At 35.6% G+C, this 23294-nt stretch overlaps 1 long non-coding RNA gene across 8 annotated transcripts in view; it reads right to left on the reverse strand.

Annotated features, from left to right (window-relative positions):
- Window positions 1-13378, reverse strand: part of LOC141503344 (uncharacterized) — a 154199-nt gene extending 140821 nt beyond the window's left edge. For all 8 annotated transcript variants that reach the window (XR_012472820.1, XR_012472818.1, XR_012472817.1 and 5 more), the window contains exon 1: window positions 12932-13378. This is a non-coding gene — a long non-coding RNA (uncharacterized LOC141503344). The remainder of the gene's footprint in view (window positions 1-12931) is intronic.
- Between the last annotated feature and the right edge of the window lie 9916 nt (window positions 13379-23294).

Here is a 23294-nt window from a genome sequence, read left to right on the forward strand (position 1 = left end):
AGTTTTAATGTATTGATCAGTGGTGATGAGTATTTTTTATTCTTCAGGAAACATAATTTTGTCCTATGAGATGGTTCTCAGGGAGAAGAAAGGAAACATAATACAATGGTGATAAGTCTTTAATATTTACCTTCTTTTTAGATTATTTCCCTTCCCTTGAAAACTGATCCATGAGGGACTTTATTTTTTTTTATTTTTATTTTTTTTTTAGGTTTTTGCAAGCAAATGGGGTTAAGTGGCTTGCCCAAGGCCACACAGCTAGGTAATTATTAAGTGTCTGAGACCAGATTTGAACCAGGTACTCCTGACTCCAGGGCCGGTGCTTTATCCACTGTGCCTCCTAGCATGAGGGACTTTAAAATTATGTTGCTTCCAGCACAGACTTCTATATGTACATGACTAGATCTAGGCACTGTTCTGCACTTCATCTTTGAAAGAGTCATTTCCACTTTCTGATGTAGCACACTGTGAACCAACATGGTAGCATTCAAAAGAAGTGAATCTTTTTTTCATTTTAAAGATTTTATTTATTTTGAGTTTTACAATTTTTCCCCTAATCTTGCTTCCCTCTCCCACCCCCACAGAAGGCAATTTACCAGTCTTTACATTGTTTCTGTGGTATACATTGGTCCAAATTGAATGTGATGAGAGAGAAATCATATCCTTAAGGAAGAAAAATAAAGTATGAGATAGTAAGATTACATAATAAGTTATCAGTTTTTTTTTTCTAAATTAAAGGTAATAGTCCTTAGTCTTTGTTCAAACTCCACAATTCTTTTTTCTGGATACAGATGGTATTCTCCATAGCAGATAGCCCGAAATTGTCCCTAATTGTTGCCCTGATGGAGTGAGCAAGTCAGTCAAGGTTGCTGCTCATCACCCCCATGTTGCTGTTAGAATGTACAATGTTTTTCTGGTTCTGCTCATCTTGCTCAGCATCAGTTCATGCAAATCCTTCTAGGCTTCCCTGAATTCCCATCCCTCCTAGTTTCTAATAGAACAATAGTGTTCCATGACATACATATACCACAGTTTGTTAAATCATTTCCTAATTGAATCACATTTACTTGATTTCCAATTCTTTGACACCACAAACAGGGCTGCTATGAATATTTTTGTACAAGTGATGTTTTTACCTAAAAGAGGTGATTCTAATGTCATGTGGTCATAGGTTTCAGAGATAGAAATCATCTAGCTCTTGACTTGATAAATGAGGAAACTGAAGTCCAGAAAAACTAAATAAAGTAGTTTAAGCCACATGAAGACTAAGATATCAAGCCAGATTTTGAACACAGGTTCTTTGACTCCAAATATCATACTCTACCCACTATACAGCCAGTACAAAGGATGAGAATTCTTCTCTACAGTAGGACTATAAAGTCACTTTTATTTCATTTTGACTATTGACTTCTAAGTATCATCTCTTACTGATTGATTTTTAAATTAGGTAAAAGAGATAATTCTTTGCCCATTTATCATTTATCCTTAATTACTGAATGGGCATTAATTGAGACCTGTTAAAGACCTTAATATAAAAAGACCAAGTTCTCCCACTGCATCCAGAGCCATCAACAGTACTCCTGATCAGTATCTTGTCACTGGACCCAGAGAAAAAAGTAAGGTTGGTGACTTTGCACAGCCCTTTCTGACTTATATCCAATTCATTTTCATGGTATGGCATCACCTCCCTGATGTCATGATCCTCTTCAAGAATGAAGGACAAACAATAACAATTTAACTCAGTTGGATTTTAGCTAATTTTTCAGATTCATTTTACCTTCCAAATGTTAATGAGGCAAAATTGATTATTTTTATCCACATTCATCCTCAGTAATATTATTTAATGACCCTATAGTCTAAATTAGTTTGGATTTTGGCTATGCTGTCTTTCTACTCTTATATCACCATTGTATTATGTTTCCTTCCTTCTCCCTGAGAATCATCTCATACGACAAAATTATATTTTTTGAAGAATAAAGAGATCAGACATTTTGCTACCTCAATCAGTTTCTCAACCTTTTTGGCCTCCTAATTATAGCAACTATTTATTTTGATTAAACTTGTCTAAGAAATGGGCATCTTCAGAGTCAAAGAATTTACTTTTAGCTATTTCCCACTAGTTCTTTCAGTTACTTGTTAAATGGAACTGAAATGAATTGCATCATGTACACAGTGCCATCTCATCATTATCCTATCTTTAGTTTGGGTAGTGGTTTGGTTTGATTTTTGACTTTCAATCTATTCAATCAGTGATCTGATTCCACATGGTCAGCTGATTCTAAAGAGACTTTCTTAACAGAAAGGAAAGACTGAATACCCAGAGAGAAGGTTATTTTATTTTTTCTGATGTGTTGCAGTACTTACCACATTATGCGACTTCTTACACTTTATGAAGAAAGTATTTGTATTATACAAATATGAGACTTCTGAGCAGTTTACATATAAATCATTTTATGTCCTTCATTTATTAAATCCACAAGATTTTTCTGAAATATTCTTTGCTTTTTTTCCTTCCTTGTGCCCAACTTTACATTGAAGTCAACAGAAATCAAATTACTTTAGAGGATCTTGCCAGTTTCTTCAATATATTTTCCTACTTCTGTAGTCTGTGCAACAGATGTTGGCCCATAAACTGTAATCATCTTCATGGTGGTCTGTATGGAAGCAGTGGTGTAATGGAAGGCAAGATGTCTCTGAAATGATGTTTCTTGTATTCTTTAGATGACAGAACCATTTTACTCTAGACTCTAGATCCCCATTTCTGAGACAAGTTCATTTCTCTCTTGAAAGAGAAACTGTAAGCCTTTTAATAACCTATTCTTTGTGTCTTCTGATTCTATTTATAGTAAGAATGTTAACATGATTTTGTTTAGTTCCTCAGGTAGTTTATCAACTTGGTGGTGGAACAAACATCTTGTCCTCTGCATTTGGAAAATGGGAAAAGGGGCAATGACCATTGACTTAAGGAAGTGAATAATATATGGCTCCCTTCAAAAGCAGCAAATTCCATTCTTGATCTTTGGTGAACTGTGGTGGGTGAGCGGGTCATTCAATTTCCAATCTTCTGATTGCAACCCCTAACTTGGCTGGAATGATTCTGGGATCAGGGACAGATCCATCACTGGACATATACTAAAAGTGGTAACCATTCAATAACAACTAAGTACTTCTAACATAGCCTTTAAAAATCCAGAGTTGTCTGTGCATCATGAAACATCAACAGAGGATCTTAATGGAGGAATCATTTGTTATTGTTTTAGTTGTTTTGTTATTGAAATCTCCTGGTACTTTAGAGTAATATAGAAAGTCAATACAAATGAATTAAGACTCAGACCTCCAATTTTTCTCTCTGTCCCCACAACTCAAGTCCTAACTTTGGGTAGTTCAATGGATAGAATAGGAGAGCTCATTGACTTGGAATCAGGAAGACCTGAGTTCAAATCCAATATCAGACACTTTACTGGATCTGAGATTATGGGAGTCCCTTAAAACTGTGTCTCAATGGGGCAGCTAGGTGGCTCAGTGGATGGAGCACTGGCCCTGGAGTCAGGAGTGCCTGAGTTCAAATCTAGCCTCAGACAGCTAATAATTACCTAGCTGTGTGGCCTTTGGCAAGCCACTTAACCCATTTGCCTTGCAAAAAACTAATAATAATAATAATAATAATAATAATAATAATAATAATAAATAAACTATATCTCAATGTCTTCATCTATAAAATGAATGTGGACTCAATGGCCTTCAAAGTCACCCCCCACCCCACTCTAAGCTCTATTTATATTATCCTTAAAGTTTATATTCATGGACCTTGAACAACAGATGTTGTTCTGTCTACCAAGTTCTGTCTACCAAGACAGAAATATTTTGAGGACAGATATGTCAGTGGGCACTGTATGACTAGTATCTAGCTAGCTAGGTTTGGAAAAAGTTCATAATCAATTCATCAGTTAGCATTTAATGAGTATCAACTTTTCACCAAGTCCCAGTTTGCGATTTTTACTGGTTGCTACAACTCATTAAGAACAACTGATAAAATGGGCATTGATAGAAGGAAATCACCCATCTGCAGAAATTTTAGAGATTATTCTATAATCCACTCCAATTTTAACACTCCAATATCTATGGCATTAGCAAGTATAGCATTTCCTCAAACAAAGCCCAAACAATGCCATCCCACGGCAAAGAACTCTATTTCAGAATTCAGCAGAAAGAAAACTTACTTTAGAATCAGAGAACTTCGGTTTAAATCCATTTTCTGATTTTTACTGCCTTGTGACCTTGGATAAGTCACTAAACTTCCCTAGAATTTAACAAAATAAGGGGGTTGACATAGGGGAGCTCTGAAGTATCTTCCAGCTCATGAAAAGTCAGGAAGACAGAAGCAGATATTGGACCCTGGTAGTTTTCCTTTGTTTCAAATATATTATATAGAATGAACATATGAAAATTAAGAAATGATAGAAATAAAAAGATCATTTATTGAACAAATACTAATTCATTTTTAAACAATAAGCACTAGAACCTGTGCCAAGTTGTGTGAAGAATAGAAGACTACAGAGTCTTTTCATTCAAGGATACTGTAGAAGAACTGGAGAGACAAGATACATAGCTGGAAAAGTTAAATAATAACTTTGAATAGCATATGATTAAGTACCATATGTTTGTTACCAGTAGACAGAAAAATGATAAGTGCTTGAGGAATTTAAAGGCAGAGGGGAGCAATAGAAGCACTTGGAAGGAGATGTGGCTTCAACCATGCCTAACAGATAGAATTTCAACTAAAAAATAAAGGCACAACCTTCCCATAAAAACCACTAAGTAGTTATCACTGTCCTCTTTATCTCACACATCCTATGGATGCTCAGATGTAAGCTATTACTTCAATAATGCAAGAAGATATAATTTTGTAAGTATGAGTACTCCCTCCCACAATGCTGATTGCAAACTTTGCATTATATGTATGTATGTATGTATGTATGTATGTATATGTGTATATATATATATATATCTTCATATGTGGTCTTTTATATGTATATATAATATATGCATATATTGTATATATTTATACTTTCATAGGTGGTCTTCAAGAAGAAATGGTGGCCAAAAGACCATCAGTCACCCAAAGGGTGAACCTTTCTGGACTTGGCTGGGTTGGTCTGAAGATAACAAACATACATTCCATTACCAGGCCCATATGCAAAGCCTGCCAAAGCCTCCATATCACTGGCAGAGCCTGGAATAACCCAGTATAACCTCAAAACCATAATGAGCCTTCAGAAGAGGAGGACTTCAGTAATATCATTGCTTTGAAGTGAAAACTAATATAGACATTACTAATTCACTATAAGTGTTTTCAAGTTTTTTGCTTGTCATTCATCACAGCCAGTCTGGGTTACCCTAGAAACATTATCTTAAGCCAGCTATTGACGGCTGCATTCCATTTGGAATTCTGCCTCTCAGACATTCTGACTGTGTTTGGAGGACAGACCAAGGAGCCTGAATCTCACCCTCAGCTCTCAAATGACATCATATCATAGGAAACAAATGGCTTGTATTCAACCCACACAAAACCACCCTCTGTTGAGCCCTAAGTTTAGTCAACAAGAATGAGAGGTAATGTCTTTCCAAATGTGCACTTAGCTCTGGAATATTTGGAAAGCTCAATTCTCTTCACTGAAGCCCTTAAGTTTCTCTCAAGACAAGTAGCATCTGGCCCCAAATTCTCTCTTTCTATTTAGTAAATCAAACAGGCATGACCCCCAAGGAAATAGTAATAGCTAATATAGAAATTATTGTATTTGAAGCAATCTCACTCTCATTGCTTAATTTGAATGTCCCCTCAGTAGGCAATCAGTCAGATTATTATTAAAGACCAAACAGACTATACTGTATAAAATGGTATAAAATGATGAGAATCTACAACTGGATGATAGCAGTGTTAGAGGACAAAATGGAGAATATATGAAAGATATTAGGAAGGCAGAATTAACATGATTCTGTGGTAGATCAGATGTGGTGAGGGAGAGAGTAGAGGATCACACATATATCTGTTTGGTTTTAACTCTACAGATATCTTACCTTACACCAGCTTAAGCTCATCACTTGAAACCTCATCCTGGAGGTTGATCCTCAACACCTTCTCTTCAACTTCCATTGTCTCTCATGTGATTAGGGACCTAGAGGGTGGGGAAATAAACTTCTCCCAAAGACTCTCTTATAGAGAACTCAGAATTTTCCAGCTAGATTCTTCATTATCTGTTAGCTGCTCTGCTTGTCTTCTACTCAGCAAACAACATTCTCTTCATCAAAGGGACTATTCTATTCCATCCTCCTTTCAGTTTCCTTTGGTCTATTGTTTTATTTATTAGATAATAAGCTCTTTGAAGACAGAAACTGTCTTTCTTTTTCTTATTTGCATCCTTTGCACTTAATATAGTTGCTAGCACATAGTGAATACTTGATAAATGTTTTCTGCCTATTGACTATGTCATAACCACAACTGATTTTCCTCCTCCACCAAAATCTTCTGTTTCAACATTCTATGGAGGCAACCTTGGACTCTTAGAAACTATGCCAATGAAAAATAACTTCTGGTGCACTCTAACAAGCAGGAAATACTGTAAGTATAGGCCAGTAATGCACTTAAAGTGGGTTGTGATTTATAGGAGTACAAAAATGAACTTTTTTGAGTAATCAAAAAAAGAAAATTCTCTCATCATCATCATCTGAGAGACTCTGGATTCAGAAGTACATTTTTGAGCTATAACACATTTGGTTCAATTGCCACTGGAGCCTCTATAAAAGTCAACTAAAAATCTGATTCCCTGGGGAAAATGAGAGGCATTTCTATGGGAACTGGAGTTAAAGCTATAGCTAGGTATAAAGTATAATAAGAAGAACAATGCTTAGATCTAAGCCATTTGAAATGGTCCTAGAAGACACCAAACAGAACCTGAAAAGAATGATCACTACTTGTAAAATGCTGAAGTCATTTCCTTACCCCCAACAAAAATATTCTTCCCCATTCTTTACTTCTCTATTACAAAGTCACTACCATATTTCAAACCCCCCCAGACTCACAACCTAGGAGTCATCCTGGATTTCTCACTCTCTTTCCCTCCCCATGATCAAGCTATTAAATTTTCCTAAAGCACAGGTCAAAGCATGTCATTTCTCCCACCCTGGACTTAATAAATTTCAGTGCTTCCCTATCACTTCCAGGACCAAATTTTAAATCCTCTCTTTGGTATTCAAATCCTTTCATAATTTAGCCTCTTTCCCTACCTTTCCAATCTTCTCATACTCTGCACCTCCACCCTCTCTTTCCCTCATGGGCTTTTTCTCCAAGTAAGATACTCTTGTCTCTCAAGATTTTCTCTGGCTGTTCTCCTTGCCTAGAAACCTCCCCCTTCTCATTTTTACCTCTTCACTTGATTGATTTCCTTCAAAGTCCAGATAAAATCAGAGCACCTTTAATAAGCTTTTACTGATCCTTCTTAATTTTAGTACTTTCCCTTTGTTGAATATTTCCTATTTGTCCTGTACATAGCTGTTTGTATTCATATTTTCTTTCCTGTTGTCTCCCTAATGGGATGGGTAAAAGATGAAAAGACTAAGGAACTAAAAATTTCAATCTTCCTAGCATATAGATTTATTAAACAATGCATGAAACCTCCCTAACAAAGCAGGACAAGATCTCCTAGGCTTAGACTTTGAATAAAGAAGAGGCAGACATTTATATATTAAAAATACCTAATCAAATAAGACTAATTAGTAAAAAGGAAACAATATAATATTAGATGATCTGATTTCTAATTGGATGAAAAATTAGGAATTTTCCAAGTCGGGAGGAGGTGAGCAAACAGCAAACAATTCTCTGAAAACAGAAAAGAAGTTGTCTGCAAAGTATCTGTAAACAATCAAAGGAACATTGAAACAAAAACTGATTGGTCATTCTTTGATCATTTTTCAAATAAGACATGAATTGCTTGAGATACACAATTGTGAAAAAATTTCTTGCATCAATCTGTGTGTCTGACCGGATTTCTGGTCAGTATAATGTAGGTACTTAGTTAAGGGTCCCCAGTCAGCAGGGAGGGGGTCCAGTTTCCCAGTGACACAGGGTTAGGTTCACATAATACAATAGGACTTTCTCCCAATTCCCACAAATCAATAAAGTTTCCTCACAAGATAAAAGTTGTATAAGAACTTATACAACAAAAGTTGTATAAGAACATCCACACATCAGCTATGAACTCATCCAAACTTTCTAGAGAGAAATTTGGAACTATGCCCAAAGGGCAACCAAAATGTGGATACCCTTTGATCCAGCAATACCACTACTGGGTCTATACCCTGAAGAGATGATGAAAAGGGGTAAAAACATCACTTGTACAAAAATATTCATAGCAGCCCTGTTTGTGGTGGCAAAGAATTGGAAATTAAGTGAATGTCCTTCAATTGAGGAATGGCTTAACAAACTGTCATATATATACATATATATATATATATATATATATATATGTATGTATGTATGTCATGGAACACTATTGTTCTATTAGAAACCAGGAGGGATGGGAATTCAGGGAAGCCTGAAAGGATTTGCATGAACTGATTCTGAGTGAGATGAGCAGAACCAGAAAAACATTGTACACCCTAAGAGCAACATGGGGGCAATGATCAACCTTGATGGATTTGTTCATTCCATCAGTGCAACAATCAGGGACAATTTTGGGCTATCTGCTATGGAGAATACCATCTGTATCCAGAGAAAGAAATGTGGAGTTTGAACAAAGACCAAGGACTATTACCTTTAATTTAGCAAAAAACAACTGATATCTTATTATCTAATCTTGCTATCTCTTATACTTTATTTTTCTCCCTTAAGGATATGATTTGTCTCTCATCACATTCAACTTAGATCAATGTATACCATGTAAACAATGTAAAGACTAAACAAACTACCTTCTGTGGGGGGTAGGGGGAGGGAAGCAAGAATGGGAGAAAATTGTAAAAATCAAAATAAATAAAATCTTTCTTAAAAAAAAGAATATCCACACATCTCTTGTGTCAATCACAAAGTCCTTTCCCCACTGACAGCTAACAGCCCTCATTATGAAATAGAAAAGAGACTGAACTAGCTCCAGAATTGAGTCACAAGATGAAGTCAGTATGATTCACTCAATTCCCACAATTAATCACTTGCTCTCTTAAAACACTCAATTCCCTCAATATTTTTTTTTCACTAAGGAAGCTTTGGTCTCCTCAAAAGCAGAGACTACCTTTTGCCTTTTTTTTTGTATATACCAAAGCTTAGCACAGAGTCTTGTATATAGAAGGTGACTACCTAAAAGAAGATAGGAAGATAGACAAAAACAGAAAGGATCCAATCCCAGCCTCCCTCCATGGTGAAGTCCTACTCATGGTAATAAAAGTGTTGTAATAAAAAAGGAATACAAGTAATAAAAGTCATGATGATTGCATAGACTTCTTAGGGGACGGAAAGATTCTTTGACACTAGAATTTTAGACATGCTTCCTTTCTGCATATGTCAATTTGTAAATACAATTATATGACACTTTGAGTCTTGTGAACCTTAGTACTTATAAAAGGACTGCTGACTGTCAGTGAGGAAAGGACTTTGTGTTTGACACAAGGGATGTGTGGATATTGTTATACATCTTACATTTTTATCCTAGTTATGGGGATAATCCTGCCCTTTCTGCCTACTAGGAAAAGAAGAAATGACGTCAAAAAAATCCAGAAAAGGGAGAACATCACTTCTGCTTCTAAAACAACTTATGAACATGAGCAACAATTTTATTCGACTTGTTCTAGTTCTGAAATTCACTGAAGGTCTATTCAAATGTGTGTGTAAGTATATGTAGAGATAAATACATATATATATATATACATACACAAATATGTGTAGGTAGGTGTGTGTGTGTGTGTGTGTGTGTGTGTGTGTGTGTGTGTGTGTGCATATATGGAGAAAGAGAGTAGCGAAGAGATACTGCCAGTTCCACATTCTCTGAAGCACCCTCTCTGTGTGGGTAAAAGTAGAAACAAAATTTTAACAAAGAAAAAGGACTTTGTTTTCTTGACTGTAAACCACCTCTAAAAGACATCTCTTTTTTTAATCTAATTTTATTATTTTTTTTTCAGAAAGGCAGCCAGGTATCAAAAAAAAAAACCCAGTATCTGCCCTTAAGGGGTTTACATAATAATAGAAGGAAGACAACACATATGAAGGATCTGAAAAGTAGGGAGATGGTGACCTTAAAGAAGGCACTTACTTGGGGGCATGGCAGCAAAAGTCTTGAATCAGAAGGGAATGAAGGGTAAACAACCTGGGCATCTTTCCAAAAATGGAAGGGAAACATGAGCAGAGACTTTGTTCAAGCTTTTTTCTATTTTTGCACTTCCCTGAAGCTGACAATTCCAAAGAGGGCACAGAGATATGGTGGAGTCTACACCAGCTCCATTTTCTCTGAGACATTGTCTACTTAGCCAGTATATGAGGAAACATGATTTTAGGAAGGAGAGAGGACTTTGATTTCTTTGTTTTCTTAACAGTAAGCCAGCTCCAAAAGACATTTCTTTTTTACTTAATTTTGTTATTTTCCCAGATTGACAAGCATTTATTTTCTCTTCCTCCCACTCCCTTCCACAACTGAACAATAAAAAAGGAAAGAAATGTAAAACCCTCATTACAAATAATGTATAATTAAATGAAACAAATCCCCACATTGACCCTGACCAAAAATGCTTGGCTCATTGAGCATAGTGGGTTGGTTCTCTTTCTGGAGGTGGGTAGCAGGCTTCATCATCTCTTAACCTGGGACTCATGGTTTGACATATATTGATCAGAATTCTTAAGTAAAAGACATTTCTAAGGCAAAAGATACAATATTTTTAAATATATACTTTGAGTCCATCATTTCACTTGTAGTGAGAAAACATTTTCAGAAGAAACAGTTTTTCAGTATGAAAACAGTAAGAATGATCTGTAGGTTGATATTTTACTTATTACCACCACTGGCCCTACTTCTTTTAACTGGAGTTTTCTTCTGGGGTCGATAAATGCATGAACTATAAGGATCAAGGGGATATAACTTGTTTAGAATTTTTTAAGTCTTTGATAAAGTTTGCATAGAGGGCTCATACTAAAGGTTATGTGTGTGTGTTTAATTTAGCCACCATAAGATTAAAAGTAATTTTTTAATGCATAGGAGACTGGTTCAGAAATAGGAAACAAAGGATAGAGATAAATAGGCACTTTTCTAGATGGAGAAGTATATATAAATAGTGAGGTCCTGCAGAGATCAGTGCTAGAACAGGTCTTACTTAGCATTTTTATAAATGATCTGGAAGGAGAAATGCATGGTGAAATAGTAGACTCTGCATAAATATTTGCTGAGTGAATGAACTTTCCAAATATGTAGATGATACTAAGCTATTCTTAATGAAGTGTCAAGGCAAGGGGGATGAACTTCTAAGTGCTAGGGGATACAATGAGACAATGGGGCAGATGTGGACAAAAGAACAATGTATTTAAGGGAAAATGATTTAAATCATATATATATATATATGTATGTACATAAGTATGTAGAAACAAACACATATATAAGATTTATATAAATTATATACATATATATGTGAATGTATAAGTATACATATGTTGTTTAGTTGTTTCAGTCATGTCCAACTCTCTTAACCTCATTTGGGGTTTTCTTGTCAAAGATAATGGAATGAGTTTCCATTTCCTTCTCCAGTTCATTTTATAGATATGTGCTTTTGTGAAGGGAGAGAGAGAGAGAGAGAGAGAGAGAGAGAGAGAGAGAGAGAGAGAGACTGAGCAACCAATTATGAAAATAGATATTTATTTTCATTAGTTGTTATACATTTTCTCTCAAAGATATTGGATCTATTTACCACTTAAACTAAAATGATACCAAAAATACCAGGTATCATCAAAGAAGTTACTTGAAATCAACAAAAAAATTATCTACACCTTCTGCATCTGGACCCAGAACACTCTATATACTTCTGGTCACTGTCACTAAAAAAAGACATATTGAAATTGGAAAAAGGTGGAGTGAAATTTGACTGAAATGGTAAAAGAAAAAAAATCTAGAAACATGGAGTGAAAACTTCTCCCCAGTTTGGAAGTCATTGCCTTTACTTTCTTCTAGCTCACTAATTTCTCAACCCCTTACAATTTGGATTCCAGGACGACCTCTTTGTTAAAATTGTTTTCTCCAAATCACCAACATTCTCTTAAATGTAAATTAAGTGACCTTTTCTTAGATCCTTACATCCTTCTTGATATCTCTGCAGCATTTGATACTTCCCCCCCACCTTATTCTTTAAGACTCTCCCTACTTGGTTTTCAAGACACTAGTCTCACCTGGTTACTTTCTATCTGTCTTTCTTGGGACTCACTTAGTAATCTTACATTTCCCCAAAGTTCCATTATCACCTCCAAGAAGATGACTCTCAGATTTTCATATCCAATTGTCATATTTTTCCTGAGGTCCAAGTCCACATCACCACATCTCTGACTGAATGTCCATAGGTATACAAATTCAAAATGTTCAGGATAAAACTGGTTATCCTTCCCCTTTGGCTCTTCTTTTTAGTTTTCCTATAGGGAAAAATGATACCACTATCTTTCCAGACAATCAGGAACATAACCTCACCTCTCACTAAACACACTCCTCCCCCCTGCATCCAATCAGTTATCAACTCTCTGCCTCTGCAACATCTCTCACATTTTTCCCTTCTCTCCACTCATATAGCTTGCACTCTGACTGAAAGGTTCAACACATAGAAAATTGTGAATTTATAAATTCACAAATGGATGAATGTTGAAAAACTTTCATAACATGTAATTGGAAAAATAAAATAAAATATCCAAAAAAATGCTTACCACCTTTCCTTTGGATTATTGAAATAGACAATTGTCGCAGCTGTTGAATTGATCTCTCTATCTCTTCTCTAGTTGATCCATCACAGAGGCCTCAAATTGATATTCCTAAAGCATAGGTCTGATCATGTAATTCCCTTGCTCAAAAAATGTTAAGTGGCTCCTAATGGAGTCCAGAATAAAATAGAAGATTTTCTCTTTGGCATTGAAAGCCCTTCACAGACTGGCTTTCATCTATTTTTGTAGATTGACTTCCTATTGATCTTTCTCACGCATACCATATTCCAGTCTGCTTACTGATTTGCTCCTTCACATATATATTTGTTTTTCCATTCCTGCCTTTTCAGAAACTATTCCAAAGAACTGGGATGTTCTTCGGCCTTCCTTTCAATTCTAGTAGCCCCTTACTATTTTCAAAGCTCATCCACTTCCTACATGTGGCCTTTCTAATCCTCCCAGTTATTTGTGTTTTTCCTCCCTAAGAAATTATTTTTCTATTTACTTATCTGTGTACACATTAACTGCTTCCCTTCCCCGCCCCAAGTAAACTCCTTGATGGTAGGGGCTGTTTAGCTTTTGTTACTGTAGCCTTAGTCTCTGACTTAATAGTTAGCTACTTAATAAGTACTCATTATAATGAACTGAAATATCGTGATGATAAGATTGTATCTTTTAAAAAAAAAAAACTTTGTAGATCCAGTTTCTTACAGACACAATATTTGTTTAATGGAATTTTCAATTTAAATAAGGTTTAGATCCTTTTCATTCGGAGATAATATTATTAAGAGTATTTAGAATACTCTGGGGACACATGGCTAGTCTTTTGAATTGATTCTATGTAGAATAACCCTGTGTAATCACAAAAAAGTTTCTTTGGATTACCAAGACAAATAGGGTGAGAAGTAAACATGAGTTTGAATCTCTTTGATAAGTTAAAGTTTCTCATGATCACCATTTTCCTTTGACCTTTTGCATAGTCTCCTCAGAAGTCAACCGAAAATTTAAAGACAAATTAAAATCCACTTGTAAATGTATTACAGGCTTCTTGGAGACAGGGGTAAAGCCCTTGGGCAAAGTGGAGAGAAGGTGAAAGAGCCCTAATCTTCTTTCTTTGAGACTAAAACAGTGTGTTGCCCTCCTCTGGAGGAGGAGAGTTGATATCTCAAAAATTGTACCTGGGAGGAGAATTTTGAGGGGCATGACAGAAGACTTCCAGAAAAATAAGGGGAAAAGAATGGAAAGGACATCAACTCCTCCTGTCCCTTCTACTTTAGAAGTTCTTAGCCTGGTTTTAGAAAGTCAAGAAAACTTTTCTTTTTTAACAGGATGTCCTTGACTGTTTTGATTTAAGATCCTTCATTTCAGAGGCCTTTCCTTCCATATAGTGTCTCCCATGAGCCCTTCTCAATTCCATAGTAACAAAACCTCATTAAAATTCTTGTAGTTATTGATGTCAATAAGGCTACAGCTAAACAATTAGATGAATAATCGACAAGCATTAATTCAATTCATTTCCATTTAATTAAATTCAACAAGTGTCAGGACAGCTAGGTGGAGCAGTGGATGGAGCACCCATCCTGAAGTCAGGAAGACCTGAGTTCAAATGCGACCTCAGACAATTAATCATTACCTAGCTGTGTGACCTTCACCAAGTCACTTAACCCTATTGCCTTGCAAAAACTTTAAAAAAAAATTCAACAAGTGTTTATTGAGAGTCAAATGGGTCCAGTGCTGCAGTAAGAGGACAGAAGAGAAACAAAAGAGATAGTTTCTGACCTAAAGGAGGTCCTTGAGAAAGAAAGTTATATGGGTGAAACAGTTGACAAGATTGAACAATATCCATGCCGGTGAGTGGAAGGAACAGTAAGTGTAGAGAGAAATTAATGTGAAATTCAATTGTTGTTGTTTGTCCTTTGTTCTTGAAAAGGATCTTAACATCAGGGAGGTGATGCCATGACATGCAAATGAATTAGATTTAAGTGGGGGGGGTAGAGATGGCTGTGCAGTCACCAGCCTCACTCTCTCTTCTGGAAGTGAGTCCAGTGGAAAGATCAGGACTAATGGAGATGGTCCTGGATGCAGTGGGAAACAATGTAGAATTGAGTACACAGTAAAAGAATGTTGCCTCTAAGGTAGTAAGATGTAAGCCAGTCCTTGAAGCAGTAGGATATGTACTGAGTGGGGATAGGAAGGGTATTCCAGCAATGGAGGATGATCTGAGCAAAGGCATAAGAGATAGAAGTCAGTATTAAAAATCTGCATGATGAGGAAACCAACTTGCCTGAATCAGGAAGAGATCATGTGGAAGAGCCAACGACCTAAAGTGTTCAAGTCTATGGGGAATCAATTCCATAGGAAATTGAATATTAAGATGAGGAGTTTGAACTTGAAACTAAAGACAAGGAGAACTGCTTAAGGTGAATGACATGAACAAGGTGGTATGTTAGGAAAAATACATCTTGTGGGGGTGGTAAGAGGGCTGAACTAGAAGTAGAAGGATGTCAGGAGACTACTGAAATGATTTAGCTGTGAAGTAATGTCTCAGGAGAAATACAGAAAGACCAAAAGGTGTAAGACAAGCCATCAAGAAGGGTAATCAAAAGAACTTGGTTTCTGCTATAGAACTTGAAGAAAAGGAGATCATTAATTGTCTCACTATTTCATGGCAGCCATTCATATCATTCTTTTGGCTTTATCAATGCAAAGACACATTTGCTTAGCACCTTGAGAGTTTTAGAGGGATCCCACAGTTGTTACTGTTGTTGCTGGTGGTGGTGGTAGTACTTAATTTTCAAAGAGAACCAATGACATCACAAGACTGGTCCTCTTCAAGAACAAAGGAGAAATAACCCACAGCTAGAACTGAGAAAAGATAGGAAATGAACTAAGGACTTCCTGACTCTCAGGTGAGTTTTCCATACACTCTGGCATGCTACCTCTTGGCCAGGCATAGTCATAAAGAATAATAGGATTTAAAACTGAAAAGAATCTTGAACTTTCCTTTTAAATATAAAGAAACAGGAGCCCAGAAAGCTTATGATTCATCTAACATCTCACAACTATCCTTCATTATTTGTCCTTCATTTTAGAAGAAAAGCACATCAGAGAGGTGATGCCATGACAAGCACATGAAATGGATTTGATGAGGATTTGCTGTGCAAGATCATCAGCCTCACTTTCTCCTCCAGGACCATCTGGGTCTAGTGACTAGATATGATTCAGGATGACTAGAGATGGTCTTGGATTCAAGTCAGGGGTAAGTGACTTGCCCAAGATCACACAACAGGTAAATGTCAAGTGTCTGAGTCCAGATTTGAACCAGCAAGCACTTTATCCACTGAGACACCAAGAAATACAGCTAGTAAACAACAAAGCCAGAAATTGAACCGAGACCCACTAACTCCACATCGCCATTACTCATCCCATTTGGGCTCCAAAAATAAAGGCAGAGTTAAAATTTTATGCTTCCAGGAAATGGGGAAATAGAGGCAAAAATGGAGTCATGTCAGTATTTTAATAATGTTAAAAATAAATAATTGTTTTAAAATATTCTAACAAATTAAGGAAAATGTCTTCAAATACTTTCAAGCTTAATAATATCTATACTCTTTTTTTAACCTCTATATTAATTGCTATATGACCTTGGGAATGTTATTTAGTCTCTCTAGCCCTCAGTTTCTTCATCTGTAAAAAAATAACTGATTGACTAGATGATCTCTAATATTCTTTCTAGCTCTAAAATTTTATTTTTCAATAAAATTAAATTCCCTAGTCAGGGTGACTGCAGGTTGAAGCTATTTTTAAAGCAAGAAATCATTGTGTAGAATGGTAGTATCATGATATAACAATGCAACTTGAATATTTTAATAAATTAGTCCTCATTTGATCAATCTTAATTACTGAACACACTAAAGATTCTGCTATGTATGAACTCATTTAAATTTTTTTTTCCTTCTCCAAGATTTCACCTAATTGACTCTTAGTTAGGTATTATTATTAGCTTTTCTTGGTATTCACTAGTTCTTAACTAATTTGGTTTTGCAATAGATGAAATTTGTACAATGTTTCTCAACTTTGCTGATCTTATGATATGAAATAGTAATCTTAATAGGAATTACATGCAAATCATACATTTCAGAATATCAGGCTGTTGAAGCCTTTGATTTTATGTAGAGTGATGAACTTTCATCTAGATAGCTTTGAAGGCAATCTTCATTACTGGAATCCATGAACATTTTTTCATATTTTAATTTATATTTTATTTTAATTTATTTCTTTAATATTTCCTCTGTATATTATTTTATGCACCTGAAAACATTATTCTAAGAAGGGTCTACAGATTTCAGCAGAATGTCAAAAGAATCCATGACACAAAAAAAGGTTAAGAATTCTCCTTTAAAAAGCAGAGACTTGCTAATTTTTTGTTTATTTATTTATTTAATGTTTGAATGCTCATCATCTAGCAGAGAGACATCCAAAGCAATAGAGGCCTTCCTTTTATTCATTTCTCCAGCATAGCAAGGACGCCCCCAATTCTGGCTATCTAGTTATTGGATCTTATACTCATTTGTTACCAACCAACCTTTTCTTTTCTCTAACGTTCTCAATGACATCTTTTACGCCACTCCTCACACATAAATCTCACCAGAGCACTCCACAGTCTTATTGTGTCCACCATGAGTATTTCCAGAGACATTTAGATCACCTGTAAATTTGATCTTTACAGGGTCATAAGATCATAAATTAAGAGCTGGAAAGAGACTTTAGAGATCATCTGGTCCAATTTACTGATTTTTTTTTCAGATGATGAAACTGAGAACTGCAGAAATTAAATGAATTGCTCAAGGTCACAAAGGCTGAAAGTTTAAAACTGGGGTGATTGAACTCAGGTCTTTTAAATATGTTATACTTCCCATTAGGACACAAATTAATTTAATAACAATAATAGCAATAGACAAAAAAACCCAATAACACATTTATATTGTGGTTTGAGTTCTTAAAAGAAATGTACCCTACCAGTCATTTTCTGAGATAATGATATTCATTGATTCTTAGCCATAGAGCATTTCTAAGGAACATTTGCACTGAAGGTTTAGTTAGACCTTTGCAGCAGAGAAGAATGAAAATTAATATATTCCCCAAATTTCAATTCAGTTGTCTTCTCAATGCTCGGTCTTCCTAACTTGTCCATCTGTGAATCCTGCATATAATATTTAGATGAGAGAATGAATTCAACAGGTCAATAAATCAAAGGAATCATGAAATCTAATGTTCTCTACATCTTTCATTCAACTAGTTTTGGGACCATAAAAATATGGTCTATAAGCCATCCTAAACCCTCTCAAAGATTTTTGTTTGCTGATTTGGTATTAATCAGGAATGTCCTTGATTCTAATAGAGGTCTTAATAAATCTGGAGCTAGAACGGTCATTGAAACTATAAAAATCATGTATGTGAGGAATATAGTTTAAATATCAGGAAACTTTTATAAAGAGAAAGGACTATTAAATATTGGATTAAGGTGTGTGAAATCTACCCTTCTCCAGTAGTTTTTATAGCACAGATAATTTAGAAATAGTCTTACAAATCCAATAAAGTGTGATTCCTTTGTGCAAAAGTAAGGTGGACTACATTATTTCATTGATGTCCTGTGGTTTTATAATTCTCAGATCCTGCCTCTTTTCCTGATTCTCCAAACTTAATACTTATTACCCTAGAGATATCTTCATCCCTGTGACCTTTTGGTTGAGTTTCTGTCCAGGACCACCATTTAAGGGAAGTGTTTAAGCCATCCCTGCTCTCTTCTCTTCTTGATAAGCTCTGGATTGTTCAGGTTCCAACCAACCTTCCCAGCTCCCTATTATGTATTATCTTCCTCTATTAAAATGTAAGCTCTTTGAGACTATATATTTAAAATTTGTTTACATATGAATACCCAACTCTTATCATAGTGCCTGATATATAGTGACCACTTAATATTGTACCATACATTCCTCATCTGAAAATAGGTAACAACATATAACCATTAGGTGCATGAGATCCTTTCATGAAAGTAGTTTTTAGATCACCCATGATTTCACTGGATATAGTTCTAGACAAAGGGAATTCCCGACAAGGAAACTCCCTCTACCTGTTCTATTTCATATAACCTTGGAACTCATGATGAAAAATGCTACCTATATCCAGAGAAAGAATTGATAGTCTGAATGCAACTTGAAACATAGTATTTTTCACTTTATTTTTCATTGTTTTTTTCTTATGTTCTATGCCTTCTTTCATAACATCTAATATGGAAATATGTTTTACATAGTTGCACATGTATAAACTATATCCAATTCCTTTTCCCTTGAGAAGGGAAGGGGAGAAAGGGAGGGGAAAATTTGGAACTCAAATTTTTTTTTAAATGAATGTTAAAATTTCTTTACAGGGGGCAGCAAAGTGATGCAGTGGATAGAGCACTGGTCCTGGAGTCAGGTAGACTTGAGTTCAAATTTGGCCTCAGACAATTAAGACTTGCTTAACTGTGGACACTGGGCAAGTCATTTAACCTTATCACCTTGCAAGAATTTTTTTTTAAAAAACAGTTTTTACAGGTAATTGAGTAAAAAAAATATATTTTTAAAAAATATACCATTAGAGACTTGCCTAGTATCCTGAGAGGTTACACAAATCAACCTAAGCACACAATTGGGTCATATCAGAGTCAGCACTTGAATCTTTCTGACACCAAGACTAGCTAGCTCTTTTTTTCATAGTGAGATGCTAAAAAGTTCTGTATATTACATAAATTCTATTTTGTAATTACTAACTTGGAAAAGACAAACCAAAGATGTAAAGTAGAAAGAATGTGGTGTCCTAAACCAATACTCCTCTTGATTTCAATTCTTTTAAAATATTTCTAAACTACTGAAACAATTTTCCCATAATCAGTTATTACCTATGATATTTTTATCTTCAGATTAGTTTTACTAGGTGAAATAAGATTTTAATAAAATTTATTTTATTAAAGATTAAGATGTTGAACAGGTCAACAATGACAAAATTATGAAGACTGAATTGATATGTTTATTTTAAAATGCTAGACATGTTGAAAGATGAATAGCATCTAATATTCTGACCATCACTTCAGAAAGAAAGATAGTGCATTAGCTTATTGAGTAATGTAACCTACCTTCTAAGGCAAAGAAGCTCCAAGAATTTTACATCTCTTGCCATGGAAATTAATAAAAAAAAAAAACACCTTTGGCTAAGGCTGCTATCTCCTTTCCTTGACAGTTCGTCACAAACACAGGTTTTGTAAATTATGCAGCATCTTTTCCTTATGTGTTTTTCTGCTGATATCCTGGAAGGAATTTTTCTCTCATTAAATCTCACTAGATTAAAAAATGAACTCAGAAAACAAGCTTATGCTGAACACAAAGATAAGGTGTTATGGACATTCTAATCATAGGGTTCAGAGGGAAGAAAATCATCAGACATACCAGCATTTTAAAAATGTTCTAGTTGCATCTTTTTTCCCAAAATAAAAACTTATTTTTTTGGTGATTAAGATGTACCATGAAGTCTAAGGCCACATTATATATCTAATTTGATCGATACCAGCATATATTTGAACCAATTTAGGTGACAAAATGAATTGACTGCCATTTACATGACATTATTGAAAAAAATTGGTGGCTCTTACCCATAACTTTGATTAGGTAGACACAAATTTATCCCTGAACTTATCCACTGAGTTTACTCATATATAATGTTTTGTCTCAGATGCATGCACTGTATTCAATATCTTTAATAGTAAAAATCTGAATCATCTATCTCATCTTTCCCAACACAACAAATAAAGATATCATATGCAGATTAATCATTGCTTGATCACTATCCTTGGTACTTCACTCTAATTTATGATAAAATTAGGTATTTTCTTTAACCTTCTCTTCTTTTCAGCCACTGACAGCCTCATCTTGCTCTCATCTTGATGCCAGAAAGCTTCTCTCTAAAAGGCTAACAATCAATCAACAAGCATTTATTATGTGCCACTATGATGTCAGACAGTGGTGATAGTCTTTGCAAATGAAAGTAAAAAGAATGGAAAATACTGTACTGCTAAGAAGCTTATGAGTAATTCTAATCAGAGGGACAATCACACGAGTATACAGAATAAATATAAAGAAAAGAAATACAAAGTAGTTAAATACAAGATAGATCAAGAGAGGAGGGGCACAGAAGATAGAGTATCAGATCTGGAGACGGGAAGATTCCTCTTCCTGGATTCAAATCCAGCCCTACTAGCTGTCTCAAGCTGGGCAAGTCACTTAATCCTGTTTTCCTCAGTTTCCTCATCTATGAAATGAGTTGGAGAAGGAAATGGCAAACCACTCCAGTCTCTTTGCCAAGACAATTTTAAATGGGATCATGAAGAGTCAGGCATGACTGAAAACAGCTGAACAAGATTAGAAGAGGAGGCACTAACAATTGGGGGGAATCAGAAAAAGCTTCATGCAGAAGGTAATAGTGAGCTTAATTTTGAAGGAAAAGATTCTTCCTAGACTAAAAGAAGGAATGGCTCAAGGGAAGGAGAAAGGGGGGAAAGAAGGGAAAGAAAATGAAGGGATAGGGGAGAGAGAGAGAGAGAGAGAGAGAGAGAGAGAGAGAGAGAGAGAGAGAGCTAGCTGCAACAGTCTCTTTCCTATCTAGAATTGGGTAGATGAAGTAATAGAGGATAGAGAAGGTGATTTCTTGAAACCTTCCATGAGTAGGTGGAAGGTAATAAAGATATTTCTGAAAAAAGGTAAAATAGTCATTGGAGTGGGCAGCTAGGTGGCACCGTGGATAGAGCACTGGCCCTGGAGTCAGGAGTACCTGAGTTCAAATCCAGCCTCAGACAATAATTACCTAGCTGTGTGGCCTTGCACAAGCCACTTAAGACCACTGCCTTGCAAAAACCTAAAAAAAATAGTAATTGGAGTTCAGAAGGAATTATTATAAGAAGCATTGGCATTTAGTGGAAAGAGCTATAAGCTTGACTTCCTTTAACTATTTATTACCTTTGTGACCTTGGACAAATTATGATCCATCACTTGAGTTCGGTTTATCTACAAAATCAAAGTAGTTGGACTAGACAACATCTAAGATTTCTTCCTTTTAAAAATTTCAGTTCTGACTTGGATTTCTCTGGCTCCTTCACTATGCTCCAGGAAGCTCATTATTGAGGTAACCTCAACATCCTGGTACTCTACCTCATCACTACCCTATGATTGGAGGATGAGGTCATACATTCCCAATCTCCATTTAAGGTGGGAGTCCAGCTCAGGCTTATCATTTCTTACCTAGCTACGATACCTTGGCACATCTTGGATTTTTTTCCCCACCATGTTTCCACATAAGAATACTCCCCAAGTATCTGTCTTCATTCATTAGATTGCAAACTCCTTAAAGGAAATTATATTTTTGTATTTATATCTTCAGTACTTAACCCAGTGTCTGGCACAGGGATGTTTAATAAATGTATATTAACCATTGACTATTGATAACCCTTTATATTATTAAATATGGTGAAAGAGAAGAGGTATTAGGCTGCCTATCAAGCTGAAGTTCCACAAATATGCTGTACTAACCTCATTGTTGTATGGACAATCTACCAATGCTATTCCAGGAAACTGAATCACTTCCATTTGAATTATCTTAGGAAGATTTTGAAGATGACCTGTAAAGATAGTGTACTGGACATCAAGGTCCTTTCCTAAGCTAAAATACCAAGCATTCAAATTCTACTGGAAACTTTCATGGTCTGGCCACATTGTTTAAATGCCAAACATATGTTTGTCTAAAAGACTATTTAACAGAGAACTCACAAAACACACGGAGATTAGAAGAAGCCCTGCAAGGACACTCTCAAGGTCTCCCTGAAGAACTTTGGAATTGATGTGAGAAATGGGAGGTGTTAGCACCAGTCAGCTAAGCTTGACATGGCCACATCAAAGAAGGCACTGTGCTCTATGAGCAGAGCAGAATTGCAGTAGCTAAAGAAACATGAGATGAGCAAATTAAGAGACATCTCTGGTTCAAATGTTCATGAGAACTATTTGTACTCAACCTGTGGAAGAGCCTTCTGAACTGGTATTGATCTGATCAGTCACGGTAGAACATACTGTACCTGGTCTCCAGTGATGTCATTGTGGTTCTCTTCAAGAATTAAGGATACCAACCAGTATTAGTACTAGTACCAGTACCAGAACCATATATGGACAACATGAAAACACTATAAGTAGTGAAATGTTTATTGTAAAAATTACTTTAACAATTAATTATACTGATAAGTTAATAATGGCTTGTTTTATGTAAAAATCAGAATTAACTAGTTCACATG

This window comes from Macrotis lagotis, chromosome X, assembly GCF_037893015.1.
Source record: "Macrotis lagotis isolate mMagLag1 chromosome X, bilby.v1.9.chrom.fasta, whole genome shotgun sequence".
Lineage (NCBI taxonomy): Eukaryota > Metazoa > Chordata > Mammalia > Peramelemorphia > Peramelidae > Macrotis > Macrotis lagotis.